We start from the raw sequence: 24,432 nt of genomic DNA, 5'->3' as shown, positions 1-24,432 counted from the left end.
ACCCAGGAACCAAACATCATCAACCTTAATACCAAAAATTAAATTAGAAATCTTTGTAATTATAAATTTATAATTCTTTCGTTTCCTCCTATGAATGATTGACTATATCATACAATTTACCTCTGGACCGAGGAATGTGGACTAATTTGTGATGACGGTGGCTCCGTGGAGGATCTCGGTGATGGTGCTCATCTCATCCGGGGAAATGATTGTTTGGAGAGGAGAGAGACTAAGAGAGAATGTGTACGTAGGCGGCGGTGACGGTGGCAGCGTCGGACTAGAGAGAGAATCGTGGGTGGTTGAGGGTTGAGAGAGGAGGTCGTGGGGAGCGACTCACTATGGATATACCGATATCTTCGATGGAAATTTTAGAAACGCATATCAAGTCAATTGTCTATATATACTAGCAAATTGTACCCACGCGTTGCTGCGGGGTTTGAAACACTATTGAAGATGTAAAAGGTCTCGAAAAATATTACTTTAGTCTAAAGAAAGCATTGCAATTGGCACTGTTTTTTACTGTTCATAGCTACAGTCAATTGTTTGCCACTTGATTTCACCTTATTTACAAGGAACCCATCAGATTTGGGCTGGGTTGGAAGGGTAATTATTAGAACTTAGAAGGGTAAATTTGTCCGTAGGGTTCACTGCCTTCGACTTATTCTTGCTCTCTCTTCATTTCCCTCAACCTGTAGCCCCAGCGCCGCTCACCCCCATTCTTCTTCATCTTTTCTAAAACCTAGCCGTCCCTCCATCTCTCTCAACCCTAAACCATCTTCCCCTTCTTCGTAAAACCTAGAGGCCGAGAGGCCTGAGTCCACATCACAACTCGCCACTCCGGCGAGCCTCAACTCCATCAAACAACCACTAGCTCCCTGGACTCCCCTTTCTTTTCTCTGTAAACACCGAGGCGCACCAACGCCTCCATTTTCCGGCAAAACATGACTACAGCACCACCACCACTCACTCCATCTCACAGAACCACTATCACTCACTCTGTTCTGCTCAGGAGACACAGGCGAGGCTTTCACTGTGCACTGGCTCCTGCCACTGTTCGTCGACTTCTCCTACGAGACTCACCTCTCCTGACCTCGGTAAGCCACCCTTACACTCCTCCCTTATATTTTCAATTTGGGACTCGAATTCAAGCTTACATGTCTTTTAGTTTTTCATGCTTCTTTCATCCAATCATCATAGCCCTTTCCTCTCTGTCTCTTTATAAACAATTTCCAATTGGTTTTTAGAGAGAGAAAGTGGCAGCAACAGCAGTGGGAAGGAATAAGGACTATTCTTGTCTCTGTGATCGTCTCTGCCCTTCGAAGCTCTAGGGTTTGGCTTTGGCTCTGTTAGTTGTTGAGGTAGTTATTAATCCGTACTTTGATTGTAATTTTTTTTTTCAGTATTCAGTAAGTTTGATCAAATGCGTTTCTTTGGACTTGCATAAGTTGTGTATAAAATTGCTTTAATCATCTATTGGGTTCCTTTTGTATTATTGAGTTTTGGGTTTTGCTAGAAATTGTATAAAATTTGACCAAATTGCATAAATTATTGAGCTTTTGTTTGGTATTTTTATGGCTACTATGCTAATTAGTTCATACCCAAAAAGGAGCAGAGAATTAACTGTTCTAATCAGTAATTCCCCACTTTGAGAACTTGAGACCTTGGCTTGGACTGATATGCATTTCCAATGTTTTAGATTACATTGATCTGTATTATTTTAAAGTATATATAAAGATTAGTTTTTAGGTGTAAGCACTAAATATTGGATATATGGTATTTTCAGGTTCTTTGACATCCAATTGCATATAATCTCAATTTTCTCATGCAATTTTTGTCTGAGCTTCGGAATCGTTGAAAAATTTGTCTAAATAATTAATTGATTGAAATGGCTGTTAGTAATGAATGAGGTGTTTACTGTTTTTTGGTGTGTACAGAGCGAAAGATATGTTGTTAACAAGGGCAAAAACAAGATGCAGTTTGCTGCATATAGAAAACAGAGGTTAGTTTGATTCCAACTCCTTTTCTTAGTTTATTTGAATCAGAAATTGGTAAGTTCAAGTCCAATTTGATGATTTCTGGCAGATTCTTTAATCAGTGATTTTCTTAACCCTGATTACACGTATGAATCCTATTTGATAATGAAATAACATAGTTATTTTAGTTATAGTAAGGATTAAAAGCTTTCTTTTATCTGTCCAATTTTTCCAAACTTAATAAATTAGGTTAGTTTTTAATACCTTTTTTATACTGCTCAATAAAAAATTTGTTAATCATTTTATTACATATAAAATAAATTTTTTCCTTTTTACATTGCATTTTAAATCTTTGCAAATAACTTGATTCAATATTGTCATATGGTATACATATTTCTATGCTAATGAGCGTATCCAATTTAGTTTAGTTGAATCAAATGTTGATAAACTTGAGTCCAATTCGGTCATTGGCTGCCAAACTCTAAGATCACTAATTTTGGCAATCCTAATGACACACATCAATCCCAATTAACAATGAAATCACATGGTTGTCATACTTATAGTAAAAACTAAGAGTTCTTTCATCTCTCCAGTTGTCCAAAGTTAACAAATTAAATTAGTTTTCTACACCTTTTTCATGCTGATTGGCTAAGAATGTGTGTATCATTTTCATACATGCCAAATAAGATTTCTGCTTTTTGTAATCCATTTCTAATCTTTATAAATTAATTGATTTAGTATTGTTATATAGTATATAAATTGGCATGTTAAGTGTATCAGTCTGTTGTTTTAATAGTTTTATTTTTTAATTAATCACTTTCCTTTCTGTTATATCTTTGCATTTTAAATTGAAGTTATTTACTAGAGTAATTATGTTTGTTTGATTGTAGGGATCCTATTGAAAAGCAATGAAGAAGAATTGAATTATTCTATTGCAGAGCTCAAGATAAACTACGCTTCTTTACCAGAAAAATTTACGAAATAAGAGTTGGATAAGATGGTAAGTAAGTGGGTTTGGTATTCAATGTGGCTGTGTTTAGTTAATTTCTGTAGAGTATTAAATGCTTGAATACAAAGACTTTTGGCCTTCTTTGATGTCATAATTTTTGTTCCATCTTCTTTTGAATTTCTGTGCAAATATTTTCGAAGCCCAAGTGATTCAGATTTCAAATTTATGTGTACATTGATAAGTGTGGGTGTAGACACCCAATATGATTCTTACATGGTGTTGCTATGTGGATTTTGACGGAATTATATTGGGGATTGTCCAAATTTTGGTTTAGCTGCAGATGAAGCAAGATCAAAAGGTTATAAATTAGAGGTATAATTTAATTTTTATATTTGATGCATCGTTGGATTAATGAATACAGTAGGAACATTGACTTGGAGTATGTGCTTTCGTTCATTTTTTAGAATGGAAAACTGAATTTTGTGTTTTTATGAGTGTGTATATACTCAGTACTTATTTTAATTACAGTGGAAGTGATTGAAAATTATCGAGAATTAGTAAAGTTTACACACCGAAAGAAATAGATCGAAAATAGCATTATTTAGTAGCAAGGAAAATTAGGGTTTCAATTAAAGGATGGCAGGAGGAGGAGGAGGAAGACCTTTGGGGCAAACACCAACTTGGGCAGTTGTCGATATTTGTTTTCATTTGGTTTTGGTTTTGATCCACATCAAATATTTCATTCATTTAATTGGAAAGGTTTCCTTTCACACGTAATTGGGTTAATTTCATCTTATCAAGTCACTTTCGGGTTTATTATGAATGCGAAATGAATTATTTTGATTAAATTTGAATTGCAATCCTTGCAGTGGTTGACAAAGAGAAACAAAAGAGCTCTCTATGAAGCTCTTGAGAATATGCTATTAGGTTTAACGCACAGTTTTTAAACCTCTTAAACCCTGTTCGTTTTAGTGTTTTGCTTCATTATTTAACATTCATTTGGATTTGTCATTGATATCAACTTGGTCACGTTTTCATACTTGCAAAGCATCTTTAGAGTAATGCCTTTAAACTGTGTCAATTTTTCAATGAAAAACCTTGAGAACCTTATTCAGTATTTGGCGATTAGATGAAACATCAACATAATTTCCCTCGCTTTGACCGATTCTCTGTGATTAAAGTCTGGAAAAATACAGTCCTTGCCTCTTCCGTCTCGCAGACCCCACGAGAACGACGGTCTCGCCTCCATCCTATCCTCCTCTCGCCGCCGTCACCCTTCTCTCGCCCCTTCGTCTTACTCATTTCTCTGTCTCTAGAATCGATCAATCTATTCGAAGAGGATCGACAGTTTTTTTTGGGGGGCGAAGATTTGATTGGCACTTTGAAATGGAAGCTCGAGGGAGCAGCAAGAGCCAGACGGAGCCTAAGAAACGCCAATCGAAGACGCCCAAAAAGCCCAAAGATAGTGTTCTCGAACAGAGTTTCTCTCTCTCCTGTCTCTCCTCTCTCTCCGCCTTCGTTTTCTGTATGCATGTTTTAGTTTGAATATTCATTAGCCATGCTTTCAATTTTTCTGCAGAATCACCAGCGGAATTCTTTGTGAAGAACAAGAACATTGCTGGGTTCGATAATGTATGCTTTTTCTTTTACATTATTGTTTTACCTTTCTTTTTTGGACGAAAGTTGGAATCTTATGGTTTTTAATTTAAAGACTAGGAATATGAATGCTGTAGTGGAGGTTGAAGTTGTTTTCCACAATTTTGTTATGAATTCTCAATGTTTGATGAATTCGGGAAATCAATTTTTTTATCTCTTTTGCAGTTATGATCGTATGAGTTGGAATTTGGATTTTCACACTTTCCAGAAGCTGCACGCGCAATATACTTTTTTCAAGCTTAATTTTATGCGATTGCAATTTCTCTGGTTCAATTGCAAGTGCTTTATTGTACTTATCTGTTGATTAAAATTGGCAGGAGCTAATTGGCAGGAGCTACTGAGTTCGAGCCTTCATGGGCTGAGGTATGTCAAAATTTCGTACTTCTGAAATGGTTGTCACCTTATTATTTGTTCATGTGCATGTGCCAAGTTATGATGGTGCTCATTGCTCTAGGAAAATTGGGAGGGGAAATTTTCATATGCTTTGTGGAACCTTTGATGCAATTAGCATTTTAAATTTGACTCCTCCCATTAGTTCTTTTTCTTTATGATAAATTCTGTTGTAATCTATGTGTGTTACTAATGAAAAAGATAAAGGTTCAGCCATCATCCTTAATGGTCCCTGAAACTCAGATCTGTGTTGATGGGTACTTTCACTTGCATGCATATGGTGATAATTGTGGCAGATGCCGTTATGATTCATAACTACGCAATTTCCTCTCATATTTTCTTTGGTTGTGTAATGATTTTCTTTTGTCCTAACTTCACTTGCCATCATATGTTCAGGCTTGGGTTACCCTTGGTAGAACACAGTTAAACTTTGGGGAGCCTGATAGTGCCATTCAAAGCTTCGACAGAGCATTAGCCATCAAGGTATTGTTTCACCTTTCAAGAAATTATAATATGTAGTTCTCAAAGCTTCTTACGCTGTTTTTTGATGCGTCGTTGAGCCACTGACCTTAGGTGGAGTCTGATATTGCAATATTATGTGCTAATCTAATAAACCCTGCAACTTATTTGTCTTCATTATGAGTAATTTTTGGTTTTTTTCATTGAAATAGGGATTTAGTGGATGATTGTTTTTAACGCATATTAGTTAAAATGAGTTGAGTATTGGGTGCTAATCCCATGTTTGCAAATCACAGTACCCTAAGGAAGAAACATTGTCTGCACGATCTTTAATACCTGTTCAAGCAAGAATCTTTTCCCAAACTAAAAAGCTTACATTTCAAAACCTATAAAGGATGTGCCACTATCATCTTACTTTTTCAATACCTAAACCATGCAGTAATGCATGGGCTGGATATTGCTCCTTTCAAGTTTCAAATCATCAAATGCTAAAGGTTTCTAGATAAATCATAATATATATGCATGGTCACGTGATTTTTATTTTGATGCAATGTAATGTTGTGATTCGGGTCACAAGAACATAGAAGTTTTTGTCTTTGGTTAATAATCAAAAAGCTGTCCAAGCTTTTAAAGTTCACATTATTTAGTCAGAATATTATAATATTTCAAACATATAGGCCAAAAGAGTCGTCAGAGGACTAAAATGGTTCATTTTTTTTAACAAGTGATATTATCTACATTAAGGGGAGGGGGTGAGCTTAGCCTCACAATGGGCTAGCAATAATATGGTTCAAACTCACGTTTAGCGAGAATCGAACCTAAGACCTCTCACTTACAAGTGAAGAGGAATAATACTAGACCGTAGTACTAAGTGGTCATTTGATATTGAAGCTAAATAATGTACTTCACCATCACCATCTAATGCACTCTATGTATGTGGATTTCAAAAATCACTTATCACCATTGTTTTCCAGAGAGAGAGAGAGAGAGAGAGAGCTTTAACTGTTTGGAAAGATAGGGACATTGGTCCAACCATTTAAGACATTTGGGGTCAAAAAATGCCATTTTTGGCAAGAAATATATCGATGGCTACAGAGAGATGGAGAGCACCATGGAAATGTAATAAAACCACCAAGCCGTTAGAAATCTCTTCGATTCTCCCCCTCAGAAACTACGAAGCACAACAACCTCTTGCTGAAAAAACCGTGAATTTGGTCCCAATTCGAAGGAAATTTAAGCCCATAAAAGCCTTGGTTTCCTGGTGAATTCTTCGGCCGATTTGGGGTAGGTAATTTTGTGATTTGCAGTTTATTTTGAGAAATGATTGATGGGTTTGCAGTTCATTTTACCATTTCTAGAATTTTGCAGTTTATTTTGGGGGTTTACACTCAAATTGAGAAAGCACATATGAACACAAAGGCTCGAGGATGTACGACAACTTGGATATGATAGGGTACAAGCTGTGACATTTCTGCAAATTTAGTTTTTTTTTTCCTTTTAGGGGTTTTTAACTGTTTATTTTTTGGGTTTTGTCTAATTTTTGTGGTCTGCTTTATAGATTGTTCTCTTTGGAATTCCAGCCTTGAGCTTCTTCTTGCCTGGTGCCTTCATTGAGTATTGGAGCATTAAAACACAGGTGTGTGATTTGTCGACGTAAGAGGAGAACGACATAAGAACATCCGTCTCTGTATTTTTTGTGTTTTTTCTAACCCATCAATTTCTTTTGAGTCGACCAAATAGTCCCAGCTTGCAACTTATGTTGTGAAGTATTATTGTCTGAAAAATTTATGCATGTATATTTTATGTGTGTGTGCGCGTGCACACCTCCGCATGGTGTTAATCTCTGTGGGTCATCTATATATATTTAGACATATCTGTGTGTGTGTGTGGAATGCAACATATCGGATTTAGGTTATACTGTGCATAGTTTTATTGTCTACTGTTACATTCAGGTCTTCACTCCACATTTCATAAGTTCAAATTCCATAGAAGTCGATTATGCAGATTGCTTCTTAGTTACACTCAGATGATAATGTATTTACAGTCCTTGACATGTTTTTAAAGTTTGCATTTTCAATGCATATTTCATTAACTAAGCTTTATCAGCGGAACATCATCGAAAATTTGTTACGGAAAATACTATTGCTAGATTATGATATATCTACTTTAGTTTTCAGGATTACACATTGTTTTACGATATAAAATAGATGTTCTAACTTGATTTGATGCAGGGGTATGCATTAGCTAACATTAATTCTGCTTAGTATTTCTCAAATTCTTTGGTGTGGAAGACTCTTTCTCTGAGAATGGCTGACTACAACTGAATATCCTTCTTCCTTTCTCCTTTATTTGAAGCAGTGATAACTCAGTCAACTATGAGTAGATGTATAATGGCCTGCTTCGGTGCTCACTTGGTAAAGTTTTTTGGTCACATAACGGTGCTGGAGTTGGGAACTTCTTGGATCTTAAATCATTGGTTGCCTAACATTCTCTATATCGAAAGACATCATTTTTGTTACCAAATTTTATATATTTTAGACAATGAATGTGAGTGCAGTGGACTATGAGTCAGTGAACAGGGAGTTACTAATTTTGTTATATGAGATTTGGTTAAATGTCTAATACACATAGTTGCTTAGGTTTGTTTACATTGGTGGTAAATTCTTGCATTCTTTTCAATTTTGTTTTATTGTAATTCGTCTTGGTTTATGGATCTTGCATTGCTTACGTGAAATGGTTATATTTCAGTGTTTGTGAGATGTCGTATTGTGTGTTTGTGGCTTAGTGAGAGTTAGATTTAGATTGTGTAGAAAATGTGGGCTTCGGAGTGTAACCCAATTAGCAATTTGGAGTGACTGGGGAGAAGTATTCTGAGCTGCAGTGGGACTCAGTGAGACCATGTCGTCGGACCTAAACCTCAACTATGGAGGGAAGCTCGCTACTCTGTCTTAGCTGATTCTTTTCTTCTCCCCATTCCTCCAAAAGCCCCCCCTTCATTTTGGTTTTCTGTGTTGGATTTCTCTTCAATTTTGATTTCCCATTTAGAACAATGATCATTTCGTTTCCCTTTTTCTTTTTTCTTTGTTGGGGTTTTCAATTGCCGTGTTTTAATTAAATTTAATTTATCTGTGGTTTGGTTCCTAAAAAAATAGAACCATTTCCTGTATTTTCTGGATAATTCTTTTATCCCCTTTCTTCTGCGTTTAATTTGCTTAGGAAAATTTTTTTTGGAACCGAAAGTGTATGTCTCTTAATGTGATTAAACTCTGTTAACAAGGATTTTGGTCTCTAGATTTTTCATGGTGGAATTCTTATGGTGATAATTTTCTGCCGATGTCTTTGTTTTTGTACTTCTCTCAATTGTATATAAATTCAATAAATTGTGAAATTTTTGGTGTGGTGTATTCAATGAATTGGCCAAACGGATTGATAATTAACAATAGTAATAGTTGCTTTCACTTTGCAACACTTATGGTGAAGCTGTAGATACCAATGTTATATCTGAAGTGTATACCCTTCGGATTGCAGTCAAGGGGCAGAAAATTTATCTAACAATGCTGGTCGCCTTCCCATTAATAAAATAAGGGATCCAAACTTAAATCATGCTGAGTTTTCTGATCTTCCAGTTGAGGACAAGTAACAGGCTCTGCTGGTAGAGGCCCTTCGTGGCCAGACTAAGAAGTTCAATACCATAGTGGCAGTCCGGCCGATTTGAGGTGGGTAATACAAACTTTTATGTTAAGTTGATTCGTTTTGGTTTTTTAGGATGCTTAATTTCATCTGGAAACAAGGCTGAGCATCCAAAAGTTTTAAATTTATACCCATTATTCAATACTAGCTCAATAATCATCATGTTTTCTCTGACTTTGTTTGTGAATTCTGATATATAATCATATTTTAAGAGTTTTGTATTGGGGAAACGTTAGGAGCCGATTGTCCCACTTCGAAAAAACAGCAGCAGTGGGTCCTATTTAATATTAATCTAATTGACGAGACTAAGGACTGGGCAACTTCTACAAACTGCAGTACTACTACTCATGCGAGGTCTATTTCATTTCCTCTTTGCTCTCTAAATCTTCATAACTTGCTTTTACGTGCATTTTTTGTTTGGTTCTTATTTAAAATGAATCTAATTGAATATTCATAATCAAAAGAATTAATTTTTCTAATTGCCCAATTTTGCAGGTTTTGTATTCAATTCTATGTCATTGCTTTATCTTAAGGCAGTTGAAATGTGCATACAATATCTTAGTTTTTGTTTTTTCTTCTTTGGCTGCTTAGAGATTATGGGTCACCAACCTGGTTTTTAATGGTATAGCAAAAGTTTGCATCTTTTTGTAAGCTACGAAATAAATATCAGATTATCTTTGGCTGCTGCATGCCTATTGCAGAAAACACCACGAGTATTTTCCAGATCTTTCATCAATAACTCCATGAAATAATCTTTCGGCACCCCTCCATGGCATAGAAGGGAAATTAAATTCCTCGAAAATTTTGTATTCCTAGGCTTTGAACTGAAAGATGAAAACGTCGACTTAAAAACTACGTCTTCATTTGTTTGCTATGCATCTGAAATTCTCAACCGTAGGGGGAGCAATACAAATTAGGCAAACATACATTCAAAATAATGGGTGTACCTTACTCCAACTATCTCCAACGAATTCACTGTTTGACCATCCAGCATCTGTCTATCTATCTCAACATTGGACATGGAATGCTGTAGGACTAGGAGAAATGCCCTACCCATCGGGGCAATCCATCTCTCGACATTCCAGCTGCATTTCCCAGAAACCATTGAGGATTCAATTGGTTCACAGCCATCTGCTTCCTCCACAGATCTTCTTCACAGCACAACATCTGCCTTCGTCTCACTCTCACTACTCAGGTATTTCACTGATTTGGGGTTTTACGCAATTACAAATTTAAGTCCATTCATGTGTTGAACTCGGTTTATTTCTGTCACTCTCTATCTGACTTGAAAATGAAAACCCTAATTTTAGATTGTTCTCTGAATCCAAATTGATTTCATTCACAACAATTCTTAACAAATTTCCCCAATATTACATTTTCCCTTATTATTTTCATACATTTTATGGTTCTAATCAGTTTTTTTCGACCTTTATCACTCCCTATACAATTGTGAATAAGTAAGTTCCATGTCTGCAAAACTCTAATTACTTTGATCTAATTATCTTTCAGGAACCTAATCCCTGAACTTATTAAATTCGTTAGAGAGGTGATTTTGGATTGAATCCCAAAGTTCTCTTCCTATTTCTAGGGTTGGTGTTTTGTGCACATTTTGGGTGGTAGGTGTTGTGAATCATCACATTTTATTGAAGGTATTTGATCTGGGTAATTCTAAACCCATGTTTGGTAGTGCAAAAGTGGTCTTGATTCTTCTGCAGCTTACTGCAGTTGTGGAAGTTGTGGTTTTGAGATAGTATAGGTTAAGTTCAAAACATCCTTGAGAAATAAGGGTTGGCACAGATGGGTAGGCCATTGGTTTTTGAGATCTTGGACAAACCAGCCACAAGTTGTTTCATAGGAATATGCAGTGCAATTTGGTTCTACATACAGAAGAAAAACATTGGTTATTCACATGTGGGCTTGAGTTATGAAACTGCGGTTGCAGGGCACCATTGGAGGATTATAACTTCAGCTTTCTCTCATATAAGCATGAAGGCCGTGTCGAAGCTGGTTAAAAACGATTCCTCAGTGCATCAGGTAACTTCTATATGGTTTTCCCAAAATTAGATCACTTCTAATTCCAATCTGTGGTCTTCAATCATGTTGTCTTCGTCTGTTTTTAATTGTTGGGGCAGGTTCTTGACTATTTTTAGGGTATGTGGCTGTGAGCCCACATCAGAGGCCGGTTCGACATTCCATTGTTTGTGAGGTTGCCACGAAGAGGCCTGACTCTGCCGTGAAGAGAGATCGGCAGGCCGAAAAGAGGAGGATTTACAACAAACCCAGAAATCTGAAATCAAAACCCGGATGAAGTAGGTACTTCTCTTTTCGGCAAGTTCATTTGATTTTAGCTGAGGGTTTTGCTTCTTTTGGCTTGCATTGTATATAAAATAAGTTTATTCTGACTGTTGTCTTAGGTAAGGGGCATAATAGTCTTGAGCAGATTGCTGAAAAGTAACCCACTGCTAGCTTTCCTTTTTGTAAATTAGTTTGTGAGACTATCAGTTAAAACTCATTTCAAAAAAGACAGATTTTCTGCTTTACATATTTTCTTTGAATATGCATGTTGGATATGGTGTGCATTGTCCTACTGTATATTGGTGTAGGTCGTGATGTCATTCCACGATTGTGGAGGTAATGTCGGGGATGATGTACATATCCCACTTCCTCACTGGGTGACAGAAATTGGCCAAAAGAATCCTGATATATATTTTACTAATAAAGAAGGGAAACACAACACTGAATTTCTCACTTTGGGAATTGATAAAGGGCGGGTTTTAAGAGGCCGCACTGCTGTTGAGGTATGGTATTCTAGAATTACTTAGTTATGCTGGTCTTTTATTTCTATGGATTGCCATATCTCCTTCCCTATATTTGTCTTCTTTTACGTGTTCCACACATGTTTTGAAATAAACTATTGTTAAACCTATTCCAACTTATATGTTCTATATTTCTAAGAATTTTCCTTTTGTATGCCTTAAGAATCAGACCCTATGCATTCTTACTGTTTAATGCTGAGAGTTTCTATTCTGTTATATTATAATGTAACCAATGCAAGTTGCCTTTGAACAGTTGTGGTTACAAAATTAGCTACCTGAACAAGTCCTCAACACTTTATGTTTTTAATTACCTGTTGAAATGGCTGCCTACACTGCAGGACACATTATATGTGTGAACTATGTCTCTTAAGGAAACAAAACTTTTTTGGAAACCATCTCTTTCTCATCAAAGATGTTCAGTTTCTTCCCACTCATTGTACAATGTGTTTTTATGCCAGCTCACTTGAATGTATATAAAAGCAAATATTATATGAGTTTGACTTGCATTTTGTTTCCCTGCCGTAATCAAATTTGGATCTAATGCATGGCTGCCTTTAAAAACCTTTTAGCATTTCAAGACATTTATTCTTCACTGCATGGTCTATTAGGGTGCGTTTGGTACGCGGGACGGGACGGGACGGAACGGGACGAGGCGTTCCGTCCTGCGTTTGGTGCGCCAAAAATGGGTGGAACAGGCTGTTCCACGGGACAGATTTTGGGTATTTTTGCGTTCCACCTCCCCCCTGGAACGGGTTTGTTTCACGTATGTGGAACACAATGTTTTACCATTTTAAGATAAATATACCCCATGTCTTTTTCAAAAATTACACCTTCGTTCCGTCCCGTCCCGTCCCGTCCCGTCCCGTCTGCGTACCAAACGCACCCTTAGGTCTCTCGGCTCATTAAAAATCTCATTTTTATGGCTCATTGTAGAGTAAGAACGGTGGTTTAGCGGCCTGGAAACCAGCAGGAGCAGCAGAATGGTTAGAAGTAAGAATTTTAAAGAATTGGAGTCATTTCGTTGAACTTAGTCTGCTGCGTATGAAACTAAAGTTTTTGAAGGCGTTATTAATTAGTATACCTACTGGATATTCTCTTTTCTTTTTTCTCATGTTGAATCCCACATAATTCTTCTCCGCCATTGTGGTTGAGCATGAATATGTTTAATGTACTTCATCTGCAATTCAGGCTTATAGTTTTGTTTAAGTTGTGACCTGGCCCCAGGAACAAAGAGAATGATCAATTTATTACCAATGCTGCACGGTACCTGGAAAATACACATATTTTGCCATCTTTAACTAAAAGGGCAAAATATGTGTGAACTGCATGTTGCTTATATTTCTTCTGTTTCTTAAGAGAACAGAACTTTTTTGGAAACCATCTCTTTCTAATCAAAGACGTTCAGTTTTTTTCCACTCATTGTACAATGTGTTTATATGCCCACTCACTTCAATGCATATAAAAGCAAAACTGCTTATTTTATCGACCTCATTCACTCATGTATCCATTTGTTTGTTCATAATTGTGTCGAATTTATTCGACTTAAATGTGTTTTATTCATTTGATTATGCCAGAAATAGCTGATTTCCGCGGCAACGCGCGGGCCTAATTTCTAGTATATACTAAAGAGTGGTTTTTTTTTTTTTTTGAACAAACACTATTATCTACACTAAGGGGGAGAGGGTAGATTTAGCCTCGCAATGGGTGTGGTTCAAATTTGCCTTTGGCGAGAATTGAACCTAAGACCTCTCACTTACAAATGAAGAGAAATACCACTAGATTGTAGTACTAAGTAGCAAGAGAGATGTTGGTATGCATGTTATATTACAAAAATTAGGAATGTTGGTACGCCATCCTGAAAGATTGTTTTTTCAAAAGCTATGGCTCTATCTCAAGGAGTGTTTTATGTTTACAACTATACAAAGTAGGAATAAAAGTTTGATCACCCGTGAATTGAATCACCCTAAATTGCATTATGAATTGAATTGAATGAAAATCTAAAGATGAAGGGAAAGTTTTCATAATTTCACTATGCAAGATTTCACTATGCCAGATTTCATTTGAAGGCACCAAAACATGTGCAAAATTAAAGTTGGGGTTTTCATACTCTATTGGGTATCAAAAGTCATGAAATAACCAAACCAACATCCAATTTAGTACACACCTAAGAAAAACATAAGCAAGAAAATATATCCAATTCCTCAATCATTAATCAAACACAGTAATACAATCATTGAAAAACTCTCAATCATTTATCAAAATTGAATTAATAAAATTGGATGTTGGGGTCAAACTTTTGTGTCCGCCCAAGGATATTTGAGGGTAAAAATTTAATTTTACTCAATTCAGCTTGTAAGTTATTTTATTTTCAGTCTTCAAATTTAGAGTAAATATTTAACATTCTACAATGTAGTTTCAATTTCAATAAGCATCCAGGAAATAAAATGACATCAAAAAAGAGCCCATCAATTTAATGAAGAATTCTCCAAAACTCAGAACTTTAAATGTAATTCTACGAAATCATGAAAAATTTACTAAAACCCAAATAATACGTAACAAAATTGAAGCATATCTTGACATGCAAAAGGTTAAAAGGTACCTGAAGTGATGAGCAATGGTTTGAGATACTTTTTTTTACTCACCACTTTGTAAGTTGATCTTTGCATAAACTACAGCAATTTAAAAAAAAAATTAAAAAAAAACCATTACGTTAAATTCATCTGAATATTTAATCACAGGTGCACCAGAAAATTATAAAAGTTAAAATTAAAAAAACTCCAAGATGAATTTAAGCAAAACCCATATCAGATTCTAGACATCAACACTGTAAATAAATAAATAAATTGAAATTTTCCTACCTTTAAGGTTCAAGGTTTTTACTTTAGAATCCAAGGAAACCCCAGATTAGATTCTAAGTGTGTTTATCAGAAATAATAATCTAATAAGAAATTAACACTGAAAATAAATAAGAAACCAAAACAAAATTTGAATTTTCTTACCTTTACTTTCTGGGTTTACACTGTGGAATCCAATCGAGAACTGAAGGATGAGAATGGTGATGGTTTTCGGTGTTTCTGGGTTAGTGGGTGGGGTTGCGGTTTTGAATCGTGGTGTTAAGAGAGAGCGAGAGAAACAATGATGTTCACCGGAAAGGAAAAAGAAGATAAAATGGACGGACTGATTTTTTATCACAGTGCCAGAAATAAATAGACGGTCCAGATTCAATTAGATTTACATTGGAGTACTATTGAAATTACACAATTAATACAGGGGCATTTTCGATATTACACTGTTCTTATGAACAGTAACTACTATGTGTTTCAGCTTTAAGGAGTGTATTCAATTGAGAATTTGAGAGACTTTAATGGATTTATAAATCAATGAATTTTTATGTAGTTTAATTGATTTGTAAAGATTTCATATAAAATTTTGATTCAATTTCCTCAAAATCTCATGGGGACAGGTGTAGATGTTTAAAATACACTACGAAATCTCTTCAATTCCCTCTAATTCCTCAACTTTCTAAAATTCTTTAAAATCAATTTGTAATTGAATACACCTGAAATGTTATAAACTTCTTTAAAATCCTAATTAAATGCACCTTGAATTTTAAAGAATCACTTAAAATCCTGATTGAATACCCAAATCCCTTAAAATCCTAATTGAATACACCCCCCTTAATGTAGATTGAATTTATTTTTTAATGATGACACATTATTTAGAAACGTAAAATTTTATAAACTAAACAACATGGAAATTGATAATTTGTCGTTGATTAACATATTTATTTTTTAATGGTGACACATAATTTAGTTTACAAATTTAGTCTCTTTAGTATTATATATAGGGAAGTGTTATTGGCACTCCAAAAATTTCATTTTAAATTCCTTACAAGTGTATTTGTCTTTCATAATATAGAAAGTTTAAAATGTAGAATGAAATTTTTAGAGTGCTAATAACAATTATATATATATATATATATATATATATATATATATATATATATATTAAAGTATTGTTGACCTTAAAACTACCTAGTTTACGTGACGCGCAGACCCGTATAATTAATAAGCTAACTACTTCATTCGGTCTAATGCGGGACGTGTCAACTCATCGGCCGAGCTCGACCGTGGAGTAAAATGTATGCTGATGTGGCGTTGGGCGCGCTGATAACTTCTTGATCTCGCGATTGTAGCCAAGGAATGAACACGTCTCGGCCTTAGGGTTCTAAAGTTTGAAGACAAGACTACTAGTTCTACGAAGTTCAATATCAAATTCAGCTTTCAGTGTGTCGAATATAGTAACATGTTAACATTTCACTTCACTGAGATACCTCTACCAACAAGGACTCATAAATCTTTGTTGACAGAGATTTGGATAATTAACCAGTCGGTCTCGAAGCAATGTTGTTTATCCAAACTGAAGGTGCTCCTCGGTTGGCTGATTCTACGGCTCTAGTGTTATTTATCCAAACTGAAGATGTTGTCAGTTACCTCCACAGTGCTGTTTATCCAAACTGAATATGTGTTGGCGAAAAAAAATCTCAAGGTGTTTGAAAGATTTGGACATGGTAGTTGTGTGTTGAATTGGAGGAGGTTTTGAATGATGCACCCCCACTCTATTTATAGTAGCGATTTCCTCAATGATCGAAGTATAACTTTACTCGAACTAGGACTCCCAATCCAAATAAATCTCGACCAAGTCCTAACACTCTTAGGACTCTGAATCCAGCTCCCTAATTGTTCTGATTCATTCCCTTGATTCTCAACATCTTTTTTACTCGAAGCATCCCTGATTTTTGAAATCCTTACCGCATCGAGATTTGACCTCCTGATCCTTATCCAAACAAAAATCATATTATGATAGGACTCGGACGAACTCTACTGGGCTCAACCTATGGCAACGAACTTCTTATTAGACTGAGAACAATTCTGGGCTCAACCCAAAGTGTTATTTTGGACCTAAATATTACCCCTTCACTTCTGAGGTGTTTGACCTATAGCATCTGGCCGAACTTCGACCTTGAAGAAGCGATCCATTATCAAACAAGAAATAAACCCTTGGCCTACACTTTTCGGCCGATCAAAAGATCCATTATCAAACAAGAAAAAGACCCTTGGCCTACTCTCCATCCACTCATATGCATTTATCAAGCACGATCTCCCACGATCAAGGTGCGTAGATGCCGGAACGTCGCTTCATAATGATCGTGCTTTAAAGCTCGTTGCCACACGTAATCGTGCAATCTTGATTTGCGTGCTTTTCGGGCTTTTTGCATGGATCTTTTATTTTATAATGAATGTGAAACATTTTGACCGGATTTACCCCTCAAATTTTGTATCTGAGACTGTCGATCTTCTTCCTAATTTGCCTATAAATACCAATTCTGGCCTCATTCCTTATTTAAGCGTTCAAAAATCCTAAAACTCTTGCCACTTTGCTTCTGATTGTTCAAAACCTAAAAAAAAAAAAAAAAAAACCAACCTTTGAAACCCAGAAAGAAACCTCCAAGGCCTTGCTTCAATAGTTGCCAACACCTTCGTCACCAAGCTTGCCGAAGAATGTGACAAATGTCACAATTTCATTGATCGGAGTGCCATCAAGACTTTCAAATTTAAAGAGGATTCAGTTGATTCTCATCAGATCCTGGGCCATTTGTTTAAAAATGACGTCCTAAAGGTCATCATTGAAATGCTGAAGAGCCATTGCCTGAGTCCTTTATTCTAGGGTTACAGTTGGTCAAAATGGGAATCGACCAAACCTCAGGGAGCCTGGCCTTCAACCTTGCAGCCAGGGCTACTTGAGTTAGCCGAACCTTACTTCAATGCCAACTGAAAATTACTTGGCATCTTCAACGTCATTAAACTCTTAACCATCGAGATTAACATAGATTGAGAGTTCCTGATGGTTGCTATAAGTTTCTAGTGCTCGACCACCAACACTATGGTGCTCTGGCTCGACCTTATAAAACTGATCGTTCTAGAAGTAACAGCTATCCTCGACACCTCTCCATCTGTTCTTCCAGTTGATACCTCTCTCTCTCGGTATCAATTTTACTTAGATTTGAAAACCGTCTTCGACGAGCGTGCTCTTGAAGTTCTGAAAAAAAAAAGACAACCATGAGGAAGTACCAAAAAACGAAGTAAACAAATTACACTATAACTTCTTCAACTATAACACTCTTATTAATCACTTTGTCGGCCGAGTAAAAGAAAAACACAAGGCTTTCTTGTTCTACTAGAACAATAAGTTCATATTTTATACCAAGTCAAACAAATGCCTTGCCGAGAATATGCCAGTGGCCGAAGCCTTGGCTAGTGGTCACAATCTGGCCCTTAGTTCCACTATCCTCATCAACCTTACGCGCTGCTTGGTTGAGGCAACTGTCGGGAAAATCGACCTGCACCAAAACAACCCATTCTAAGTCTTTCAACTGTGATTGTAGGTCTATTTTGCCACTCTGAGGCCAGAGAATTTTAACTTCGACTCTTCTTAAGCAATGGGCCTTCAATTAGCTTCATGCCTTACCCTGACTCACTTAGCCGAAGAAATTTTTAAATACTTATTCGGCCTAGACGACCTTACCAACAACGAATTCTTGATTTGTTGTCGAAGAGATTATCCCTCCTCAATCAAATTCCTATATCTGTATGGGAGAAAACAAAAGAAGTAGATCTTTGGCAGAATTGGGGATCGTTCGTGCTGGCTCGCAACCTTCATTTCCTTTATAACGTTTGACGGGTCGGTTGGGAAGTATACCACTCATATTTTGTGGCTCGACAAATAGACTATCTCCAGGTTACCATGTGCCTCTGCTCACCTCCCAATCGCTTATAAGTCGAGAACGACTTTCTAGTTCTTCAAAAAGGGAATGTGAAGAAGTATAGCAAAAGTTCCAAGAACGATGCACCAAATTTCGCCTTCGGGCGAATACCCCTGAAACCCACGGTACTAGTACTTTCATTGACTGGTGGGATATCTATACCAAGGATTTCTTCGACATGTTGGTCAAAGAAATTAAAAACAAAATCTTTGGCGATCAACCAATGAAAACTCTTACTCCAAAATCCAAAGACACAGCTCAAGGTACTTTTATTCTCAGTATTTTGCTCATATATATATTCGACTAAAAAATCTTCGTCCTGACTCTAAATTAGTTTTTCCAGGTGGTCACTCAATAAAGTGAGCCGAAATGGTCGCGATGGTCGTGGCAAAAAAAAAGCTCACCCTTATTCCAAAGAAGGCTGTTGCTATCATGGTCGCCTCTCCCAAGATAACTTTGACCATCCCAACCCTAACAAATGTTGCTCCTTTGCAGGCCACTACTATGTCACATGCTGCTACCGTGGCTGAACAAATTGACATTCTAGTAGCTGAGGAATCTACAGCTCAAATCTCGACCATTCCTTATCTCGATGTTGTGGTCATCAGCCCAAAAGTTGATATTCCTGAGGTGGTGACAATTGTCCTGGGCAAAGTGACTCCCTCTCTTAATCCAAAAATTATTCCAACATCGAATATTTTAGAGGAATGGGTACATATCTTTCAATACATTTTTTTTTAAATAAACAAAATATCTTTGATTGATATCTAATCCTTTTCTGTCATTAGGAAAACAATAGTGAGCCGATCCCGCTAGTGAGGCACCCTTGATCGGTTGAGTAAGCAAATATAGATCATTTGCCTCTAGACAAAGGCAAAGTTGTCATATCCTCTGTGCCTGATCCAAGCCAGGATGATATCCAACTACTGGTAGGGGCCACTAGTCATGCTAATCCTAAGGTAGCCGCTAAGGGGCCATCAGTCGAAATGGTGGCTTTTACAGAAGAAGAAGCGATCACAGAGACGCCGGTTCATCATCTAGACCAAGATCTCGGCATCCCTGCCCATGATGTCACCTCGACCTTTGTAAGTTCTTTATTTTGATTCTGAATTTTGTCTTGGAATGCTAAACCATGATAAAAACGTCCAACTGTCAGGTGCCCAATCGTTCATTCTATCGAAAATTTTATGTGCCGAAGGGTGTTGTCTATATTTCATGGCTGCTTAGGAGGCCATCTAACGTAGATGAACTTCATTGGCCATATGAATTGAAGAGCTATCTTAAACATTGGGCTCGCCATTAAGCTCTCTGGGTTAAACCAACAGCCCAAAAGATATGGCCGAAGTCATTTCTCGACAGGTTTAAAACAATTCTCTGTTGTTTTTTCTTTTAGATTTTGCTCATCTAAACCCTTTTTTTTTGTAGCCTTCATGGGAAGTCGAGCTTGTCGCCTATCACTAGTGCATCCAGGATGGTCAATCATTTCCCTAACTGAGTCCAACTCTCTAACCAAATTGCTCGTCTTTATCCCTCTCGACTTTGTAAGCTCTTCAAATGAAAGGTCGAGACTCTGTTGGAGAGTGCCTGAACAACTTTGTAGTTGACAATTTGGTGAACAATGAAAGTGTTGTCCACTTGACAACCATCTTAGAGTGAACTCAGCTATACTTTGATATTTTCTAGAAGGCTCTACAAGCTGATGACGACCTGAAAGCTACATCGACTTCCTAGAAGGCTACCTTACCAGACCTAAAGGCCATCAAGGCGAAAAAAGAACAAATGGTAGATCTCGAGAGTCACATTTGCGAGCTTTAATCCCAAAGATCTGACATTGCTTTTAAACTTAAGAAGGAATTTGAGGTAAACAAACCTCGGTTTGCAGAGTATGCACTCGACTCAAAACGGATACAAGCGTTGAAGGTGACAAGAAGACTTGGCAGGCCGAGATCATTATGAGTGAAGTAAAATGGTTAGACTGCCTAGAATACTTTCTTCCCTCGACCCCATAGCTCTATCCTAGTGTCGACTTGTGGGCCGGTTGACTATTTATGTATATTCATGTTGTCACAGCCCATTCTGAAATACTTTTATCAAATGTGTGAAAATACCATAATGCCCTTGGGCGTTGAGATGAGTCATATGTGACATGGTTTTAGAAGTGGACCAATATAATTATTTTCCTAAGTTTTTGGGGCCAATAAGAACTAAACCTTGGCTAGTTATGATTGGTGTGTAGATTGGACCACACACACACATCCACATTACTTTATCTCTCTCTTCCCTCCCGTGTTCTCTTTCTATCTCTCGGACTCACTCTTTTCCCTCTCCTCTGTATGGACAACCTTGAACCAAGCCAAATCTTGGCAGATCGAGGAAGAAAATGGTACCATTATGTTCGTGAGGACCACACAAGTTCAAAGGTACCCATTTCAAGTAAGAACTCGTTCGATATCACGTTGAAAGCTCAAGCTCCGAGTTGAGCACTATTCATGAACTTTTGAATGGTTATGTTTTAGGACAATCCAAGCTTGCAGCGAGCCCTAAGAGGTTCTCATGAAGCTCGGAGTGCTTCGTTGGCTCGGTTTTGACGTCGGGATCACGAGGTTTAAAGTTGACCGATTTTTATGGGATTTTCCCGACAAATTTTCGAGGGATTTGAAGCTCCAAAGAGGTGAGGCCTATCCCGAGGACGAGCATATCCACGGGCGACTCGGGGGTTACGACTCGTCGACATACTAGTGAGCGGGCTTTTGTTTTCAATATATATTTATATACTTGATATATTTCCCAGAAATGCATTTTAAGGAAAGTATGCTTTGAAATAATATGTCAAATGCTTTTATATTCTGAATATGCATTTCATGGTTGCATATATATATAAACGTGGTGCTGTGGAGGCACAAGTAAGTTCAGGTAAATTATGTTTGGCTATGTGAATCATCAATGATATGATATGTGATTGAATGATGTTGAGCTCATAAAATTGCACCTAGGGTGATTGTGATTTAGCCAGAGATATGAAGTATAAGCCTGTTTATTTATGTCACCTCCCGCATTATATGCTCATATTGGATCCAACTTAAGTGCACAGTCTTATCGTACAGACCTTATTTATGGTTCCGACTCGTAGGTGACTAGCGATTTATCGCCCGGCTATTATGAGAGAGTAAAAATTGAGCATAATTATATTACACCTAATCTTGTCGTACAGACCTTTATAGGGGTTCCGACTTATGTGTAGTATATTACCGTATAGGTCATTATAGTGACTCCGGCTAGATTGATTTTGAACTATGAATTCAGTCCTGCAGACTACCATAGGGGTTCCGACTAACATATTATATTTCTATGAATTTATTTTTACTTGAATTGCTTACTCTGTTATATATTGGCATGGCATATATGTTTGATTATGATTATGTGAAGCATGAATTGAATTGATATGAATTCATATATATGTATATATATTATGCATATACTTATATTTTGATTATGGGAAAAATTATACATGATTTACAGCGAGGGGTTAGTATATTGATAAAAGAAAATAGTTTTGTAAAACATTTGTTTTTGCCCACTCACGTTTTCTATTTTGCACCTCTCCAGGTTTTAAGTAAGCTTGTTGTTGGTGGCTTGATGACATTGGTAGTTTTGACTTATCCAAATAATAGTAGGACATTCCTGGTATTGTATAACTAGTACTTGTCCTACTGGACTGCACCTAGACTTTTATGCTCTGATTATGAGTGTTTACTGTTGTAACTAACTCCTATCACTTTCTATTTAGTAATGCACTCTAGTAATTTGGTTTTTAATTATTCGTATATGTCTTATTTTTATTGCTTCCGCACTGTGCACATGGCTACGTCACTCTCACGGGACGGCCATCATGCCTTGATCTCGGTCGAGGTGTGTCACATCTGTACTTTTTTGCAGTCTTAATGAATTCTCTCATTCTTGCATCTCCCAAGCATGGTATTAAATATTGATGATATCGGAAATATCGGTAGTCCAAAAACACGGAAATTTCGATGGAAATATCTGGATATTATCGATATCGATAAAAATTGAATAAAAACCACAGGAATTGTAAGAAAAACTTGGAAATTTTTATTGAAACTTTGCAGGATGTTTATTTAGTCAATTATCTATTAGTTTATCACAAAAAATTGGAAGGAAATGCATTGCATGATAGATGTAACTGATTTAAGTTGATTATATAGCGAGCTGGCAAACATTGTGAGTGTAGAAAATATGTAGTAATTAATGAAAGAAGTTTAAACACACCATAATAATTTATATATAATGAATTAGTACAATATTTTACACTTTATACGTTGTATGGTAAGATACATGAGTGACTTAGCAAGATCTAAAATATTGATGATATCGGAAATATCGGTAGTCCAAAAACACGGAAATTTCGATGGAAATATCAGGATATTATGGATATTTTAGACCATGCTCCCAAGTAACCATATAATACTTTTTTAAGAACTTCTCATTGATTGGCAACTTGTGTATTAACCCAGTTCGATCCTTGAGATGGTATGCCCCCTTGCCGAGAACCTTATGAACGATAAACAGTCCTTTCTAATTCGGTGACAATTTTCCAAACTTCGGATCCTTGATCCCAACTGGCAACACTGTTTGCCAGACCAAGTCACCTTTGTGATAGGAGCATATTTATGCGACTTAATTGGCTTGTTCTCGTGCATTTACGTTGTGTTTCCTTAGTTATTTTAGTGTTTAAAGTCACTTTTGTGTGTTTTCAGATTCTAAGGGCAAAGGATGCAATTTGGTGCCTTTTGGAGAAAATTGGGCTTGGAATGATTATCACAAGCTTGGAGCAAAAGGAATGGACGTAATTGAAGATTTGAAGAAGTTTGGATTCCTAATCAACGAAGGATTCCTAATTGAAGATGGATTCCTACTCACATGAGGATTCCTACTCCAACAAGGATTCCTACTTGAAGTAGGAAAGTTAAGCCAAGGTTTCTTATTTTGGTTTGACCTTTCCTAATTCTAAAAAGTCCTTATGTTCCAGCCACTTTGAAGACTTCATATGCATTCTAGGACACAAAACAAAGGCCCTAGAACCCTTATGGACCTTTGCCGCACCTCCCTTGACCTTTCCTCTTCCTTGCCGTGCAAGGGAGAGGGTTCTTTCCTATTTCCTTGCATTAAAACACATTCCTTTTGTGTTTTATGCCCTTGCCGCACCTTTTAGTCAATCTCCTTTAAGTTTCTGGTTTGATTTCCTATTTCTAGAAGCTTATAACTTAATTTCTATTTACCTAAATAACCTAGGGTTTTAATTCCTGAAATCCTTTAAATAAACCTCCTTTTTGCAGCCACAATCCATCCATTCACTCACCCATTCACGCCAGAAATCATTCCATACACTCTGCCGCACCCTTCCTTCACCATTCACCCTAGTTTTTCCCCAAAAACATCCCTTTCCGTCCCATACATCTAACCCAACCATAAACCCATCATTCTACACCATCCATAACTCCCTAAACTCACCACCAACCCTTGTGCTGCAGCAAAGGAGAGGAAGAAGAGGTGCTTGAAGGTTCTAGCTGTTCAACATTGAATCGTTGGAGAATTTAGGTGTTCTCTTCTTATGTTTACAATGTATAAATCTGTTTTCCTTTGTTTTGTGAACATGAG

At 36.8% G+C, this 24,432-nt stretch overlaps 1 protein-coding gene and 1 long non-coding RNA gene across 35 annotated transcripts in view; one reads left to right on the top strand and one right to left on the bottom strand.

Moving 5' to 3' along the window:
* LOC126607476 (probable N-acetylglucosaminyl-phosphatidylinositol de-N-acetylase) overlaps window positions 1-15,077 on the bottom strand; it is a 20,136-nt gene extending 5,059 nt beyond the window's left edge. For 4 of the 7 annotated variants that reach the window (XM_050275065.1, XM_050275069.1, XM_050275063.1 and 1 more), the window contains exons 1-3: window positions 14,933-15,077; window positions 14,533-14,602; window positions 121-354 (exon numbers count right to left, since the gene is read on the bottom strand). The gene's annotated coding sequence lies outside the window, so the exon portion shown is untranslated. The remainder of the gene's footprint in view (window positions 1-120; window positions 355-14,532; window positions 14,603-14,932) is intronic. The other 3 variants (XM_050275067.1, XM_050275066.1, XM_050275068.1) reach the window with 3 other exon arrangements.
* LOC126607477 (uncharacterized) lies at window positions 470-24,432 on the top strand. Of its 28 annotated transcripts, none has more exons than XR_007617618.1 (15): window positions 470-1,094; window positions 1,245-1,358; window positions 1,935-1,999; window positions 2,864-3,294; window positions 4,142-4,417; window positions 4,502-4,554; window positions 4,896-4,941; window positions 5,365-6,711; window positions 6,796-6,880; window positions 6,986-9,471; window positions 9,613-10,312; window positions 10,627-11,151; window positions 11,250-11,915; window positions 12,867-22,440; window positions 23,532-24,432. It is a non-coding gene; the product is annotated as an uncharacterized LOC126607477 (long non-coding RNA). The 28 variants fall into 28 exon arrangements; XR_007617617.1 differs by lacking the exon at window positions 23,532-24,432 and having other exon boundaries at window positions 12,867-21,189; window positions 21,273-22,589; XR_007617619.1 differs by lacking the exon at window positions 23,532-24,432 and having other exon boundaries at window positions 12,867-21,494; window positions 22,363-22,589.

The sequence above is a fragment of the Malus sylvestris genome, chromosome 16 (genome assembly GCF_916048215.2).
Source record: "Malus sylvestris chromosome 16, drMalSylv7.2, whole genome shotgun sequence".
NCBI lineage: Eukaryota > Viridiplantae > Streptophyta > Magnoliopsida > Rosales > Rosaceae > Malus > Malus sylvestris.
Note: the sequence above shows the minus strand (reverse complement) of the source record. Positions and strands in the feature narration are given on the sequence as shown.